Below are 6,034 nucleotides of genomic sequence, written 5' to 3' on the forward strand. Positions count from 1 at the left end.
ATTTTTTAAAAGGATACTATCTTTTTGAAAATATATAATTACTGTGCTGCATATTATTAGTAAAATACTTATAATTCAAAAAGTTAATATGATAAATTGTAATTTAAATTAAAGATGGATTTAGGTAGCTTTTTACCTTAAAAACTAAAATTGTTCACTTCTATATTTCTTGTTGAATCACGACTACTATGACTAGTAGTAGTACTCACTGATCTCTACGGAAAAATGATTTTTCCGTAGAGATCAGTGCTAGTACTTGGTTAACTTTGATAGCCCTCTACGGCAATAATGTAATCACCTCGCTCACTTTCATCAAAACTTCCAACATTATTCATTCGAATATTTTTCATTCGTTCAATAGTGCGAATATTTGCATTCGTTGAAAGATTAACGTTAATCTTTCAATTCATGAAAATATTCGCACTATTGAACTCATAACCATTCATTATTTTTATAATAATCAAACGTATTGGTAGTCTTCAACGTTGTTTAAAATCATTTGTTAAAAACAAAAAAAAATCATATACAATTAGCTCTATCTTGGTTACTGTCAAACGTTAATGTCATGTCATAATCACATTGGCTATATTACGCTATATACCTGTTCCATATTTTTTCTAATCATTATTGAAGGGGGTCACCTTGGATAAAAAAAAAAAAAACAGAAATGTGTTATCCTTATCGTACCATGCATAGCCAGACATTGTAAATTCTCCTTTCCAACTTCAGATTTTTATCGCTCAAATATTCTTATTTCTAATATGGTATATATGACTTTTATGCATATAAAAAGTAAAACCACCCAGTGTTTGATTCATCAACCCCCCCCCCCCCCCCCCCGGCACGAGAGCCAGTAACGTGAACCGTTGAAATTGTTGAAGGTTGATGGAAAAACTGCGTAATTTTTTGTATGAAATGTTACTTATTTTATTTTACTGTAACCCTCTAACATGCAACAAATCATTAAAACATTCTCAAACCACAAAGTATGTTATGGTTTTCTTTGAAGGCATCACTGTGTGACACCCTCTAACGGTAAATTCTCCCAACCAATTTTTGAATTTTTCAAACCGTTTTTTTCCATGAAAGTAGGACATTTAACAGGCTTTAAAAAAAAACACTTAAATGTTTGGCATGGTATATAAAGCCAACTAATTGCTTTGTGACTCTTTACATTTACCTAAACTATAATAATATAGTTGGGAGAATTCAGGAATAGATTAGATCTTTTCCCCCTAAAAATGATTTGTTTTCACTCAAACTTTCAGATTATCTTTAAATGCCATCTAGCTTTGAAGTTAGGCCTACCTAATTAGGACCATTCTCTGTCTCTCATCTGAAAATCCACTGGGTCAACCCCCCCCCCCTGGCAAAAAGTTAGATCCGCCCCTGACGTCAGATCTTTTAGTATTATTTAGAAGCGATGTCATAAACAGGTGCTACATAATCAAAAGGGGAATCCCAAAAGAATTTAACTCTAAGCATAATGTATTGTATTTACTTGCAGGGTCTCAACAGCAGAATGGCATATCATTAGAGAATCTTTGCTTCAAATCACATCCAATCATGAACAAAACTATTCTACAATAGACTTGAATTCTGTTTTGCATTCCTTCCAAACAATATACCTATTTTTCCTTTAATGATGGAATCATAGATAATAAAGTACAGTAACCTTTACTGAGATGCCACATACGCCATGTAAGCGGGAAGTTATATAGTCCATAAGGCCGTAAGCTGCTATTATTGGTATTTTACAAAGGGAAAAGACGTGGACTATCATCTGTGTATGCGGGCGCGTGGGTGTGGTTGGGTATGTGAGCGGGGGCGACAGGTGTTGTTATAACCCCCGCCCCCCCCCCCCCCCCCTCCAGGGTCGAAATGACCGCATGCGTGTAACCAAATTGTCCGGTAAAGGGGTACGTTTCATGCGACAAAGTCCGGCCCGGGGGGTAGTGAGCACATTTTTTTTTTTTTTTGATCCTCAAAAAAATTTCAATTTGCACCCCCAAAAAAGGTAAAAATCACGTGATTTTACATGATTTTTTTTCTCAAGGGGGGGGGGGGGGGGGGGGCCGGGCCCCCGGGCCCCCCCCCTGGATCCGCCACTGCATATGCGTACCCTAAATAACGCTGAATGGGGAGGGGCGGCGACTTATAACCATCTACAGCATCTTTAGCACCTTCTGATGCAGCCACACACCGACGATCCTCTGAAACATCTCAAAGCGAGTCCTTCCCCCCCCCCCCCCCCCCCCCCCCCCTCGAAAGAAAAACAAATCCATTTCCCAGGTGGGTAATAGCCACCCATGGAATCAGTAGGCTAAAGCTTTGAGCGAGATCTTTGCAGGCTTGCATTGTTTTCCTTTTCTAAATATTAATCGGCGCACACGAGCCCCCACCCCAGGCGTACATATTCTAAAAAGAATGAAACGCCGATAATACCAAACAACAACAACAACAACAACAACAACAACAACCTGGCATTGAAAAAGTAAAAGAAAGTTGGTAGCAACAATTTTACTCTTTTTTGGCTCAAAGGGGGGGGGGGGGCTTGTTGAGTAAAAATAATAATGAACATTACCCCTCCCCCCTCCCACCCCCTGCGTATCAATGCTGAATATTTTCTCACGAATTGGGCCCCCACCATCGCCGCCGGCTAGATTCGCCCCTGGTTCTTTTCCCTACCTGAATTCATGTTGATACTAGAAGAAATATGCCCCAATTTGTACTCAAATGTCTGCCCTGTGCTCTGTTCATTCCACGAGCACTTGTAGAGTACAGCAATACAACATTATTTTTGTCATCTGTTAATTCATTTTTTATTATTCATTCAATTACATGGTAATTATGTGGTGCAAGAATAAATAGAGAAACTCCACCCCCTCTCCTGGTTGTCAGGGGTGACAGAGCGCTCATCGCATCCTTTCGAGCCAACCGGCTGGTGGAGGGGTGGGGAGGGGTGGGGGTGTATCTGACTCTCCTCGAATGTCTTCGTCAACGCATCAGCCCCCGCCCCCCCCCCCCACTCAGTGTTATTTAGGGTACGCATATGCGTGTTCCAACCGACCCCCCCCCCCCTTTTCAGCAAAAGTCCGGTGTGTAAAGTCAATACGGGTCGACCTTTTTCTTTTGTCACGAAAAGGACTTTTAGGCAACACACATGGGGTCCGTCCGTTCTCGGAGTGGGGGGGGGGGGGGGGGGGGGGCGGGCTATCACCCTATTAGCAACCCTACCGGATTCCATATGCGCATGCGCTGGTTTCCTTCGCGAGCTCTATCTGGGTTCGATGGGTACACACAAATAAGACGCGATCGGCTCGCCTATATACATCTGAGGCCATGATCGAGCCGTGCTTAATTAATGGAAAGTCGTTATATAGTCCAGTGTGAATATGCGTCCTCCGCATAACGATGATGTAAAAAAAAAAAAAAGGGGGGAGGGGGGTGCTGAAAAGGTTCGTATAACAAAAGAAAAAGGTCAACCTGTATTGACTTTACACACCGGACTATAGATGAAGGGGGGGGGGGGTAGCTGGGATGGCATGGCATCAATCCGATAGCTCGTTTTTAGGTCAACATCTCCCGATTTTTAAAGCTTTAGATTTCGAGTTTTCAGAGAGCAGCTGTTTAATCGTCTGACAGGCACTAAAGTAGCATAATTATAATTGGTATCATCGGATCTAGCTTTTTGCTAAGAGGGGGGGGGGGGGGGGGGGGGCGAGGGGTTGGGTTGACCCAATGATGATGCGGTTGCTGTCTGGGTCTGGACGCATGATGGCGTTTTCACAACACATTTTCACTGAGCGGCCCGAGTTGGGGGGGGGGGGGGGAGGGGGGGGGGGGGGGGGGGGGGGGGTAAAATTCCTAACCACCCCCCCCCCCCCCCGTAGATCCGCCACTGTATTGTAATCTATGGCTTTCCTTTAATGATTCATTTATTTCATTTTCACTTCGGGCAGGGTCTCTTTTACTTCGTGAATTCTATTTTGTCACAAACTTAATAACAAAGACGTCATTAAGTCATGGAGTGTATGGCACACGCAAAAATAATGGTACGTCCAGGGGCGGATCTAGGGTGTGTGTGTGTGTGTATTTGGGTTTTTACAGACGTGTATCAATCAGATATGATTATTTACGTCTGGGGACCGACTTAGTGTCTTTAACGTCACCATCCGAAAGACGTGACTCAGTTTCGAACATGCGTCCTCGGCTGAATCAGTTTGTAACTTCCACTGTTACTTGGATTACAGGCGCACGCCACAACGCCTAGCGGATCTAGCTAGGGGGTGGTTTCGGCGGTTTAAATCACCCCTCCCCCCCCCTTGGGCGGCCAAGTGAAAAAAGAGGCGGAACAAAGAAGAAAAATAGGGGGAAAACAGTAAAACGGCGCGATTTTTGGAAAATCCTGGATCCGTCACTGGGTCAACCCCCCTCCCCGTTTGGCAAAAAGCTAGATCCGCCCCTGACGTCAGATCAATCAGTATTATTTTGAAGCGATGCCATAAACAGGTGCTGCATATAAAAAGGGGAATCCCAAAAGAATTTAACTCTAAGCATAATGTATTGTATTTACTTGCAGGGTCTGAACAACAGAATGGCACAGAATGGTACAGTATTATCATGACAAAAACTGTGCTTGAAATCACATCCAATCATGAACAAAACTCATCTACAATAGATTTGAATTCTGTTTTGCATTCCTTCCAAACAATATACTTTTTGTTCCTTTCATGATGGAATCATAGATAACAAAGTACAGTAACCCTTGACTGAGATGCAAAATACGTCATGTAAGCGGGAAGTTATCAAGTCCAGATCTGTAAACTGCTATTATTGGTATTTTATAAAGGAGAAAAGACGTGTGTCATTTTGAATTGGTCAAAATTCAAAAGTACTTCCACAAATCCTTATGTTATGTATGTATACCAAATTGACCATATAGACCATTAAAGATGAAAAAGCGCATTCAGCCAGGATGGAATATCTTTCGTCCACTGTAATCTATTTCATCGGGTCTACCAAACGCAGCATCAAACGATAACGACCAAGAGGAAATGAATCTAAAACAATGAATAGGTATACTAATTACACACTACGGAACGGAAAACAATAATAGGGATTTTTATATTTGCACGTCGACAGCTTTGACTGCAACGTGCGACGTTATTTTAAGGCACTGCGCATGCGTTACGTCGTCTCAGTCGGCGATCGAGAATGCGTCAACCTTGATTTTCCTAAATCTAGTACATACATACATATTGATATTTATATAGCGCCTTTACATGCTGAAGGTACTAGTATGTCGCGTGCGCATAAAATATACAGTTCCCCAGGTAGACAAAGGAACATCCCTTCACTGCTATTATGTAAAAATGTGTAGAACAGGTGTCACATGCATATTCACCTGTTCTACACATTTTACATAATAGCAGTGAAGGGATGTTCTTTTGTTGAGGGTAGAATGAGGAACTGTATATTTTGTCCTCTTTCTTTGTCCGTGATGTTCATAGTTACTTCCTGCATTCATGTATATCGTGGAGTGCAATCTAAAAGATTTCTAATTGTAGTCAACATGGGCAGTTAAGTAGCCTACGTTGACACGCATGATCAGTCGGCGTTCGTCGTGTTCTCGTCCACTCAATCTAAAAGTCCCTAATATATTTAGCGTTGGAACGCCTAAACGTCATAATTTGTGACGGATGGGGGAGAGTTCTTGCGTCCTACTATCATCTATGCGTTTATGCGGGCGCGTGGGTGTGCTTGGGTGTGTACGCGGGGGCGGCAGGTGTTTGTCGTTTAAACCGGTTTATGCTGAAAGAGTCTCCTTTATTAAAGGGCCCATGACATCGAAATACAAGTGTATTCCTGTTGGTGTGCAGTTCTGCATGCATCTCATATTTTGATATGTAAACTTCTGAATTTGTTTCATAGATTTGAAAATATTTTTTGAAACATTAGTTTTTCAAACTTGCTAAGCTCCACCCAAAAAAACCTCCAGATCTCATTTCCCTTGTAACATCATCTGTCAGTC

Source organism: Strongylocentrotus purpuratus, unplaced genomic scaffold, assembly GCF_000002235.5.
Source record: "Strongylocentrotus purpuratus isolate Spur 01 unplaced genomic scaffold, Spur_5.0 spur5_scaffold_20, whole genome shotgun sequence".
NCBI lineage: Eukaryota > Metazoa > Echinodermata > Echinoidea > Camarodonta > Strongylocentrotidae > Strongylocentrotus > Strongylocentrotus purpuratus.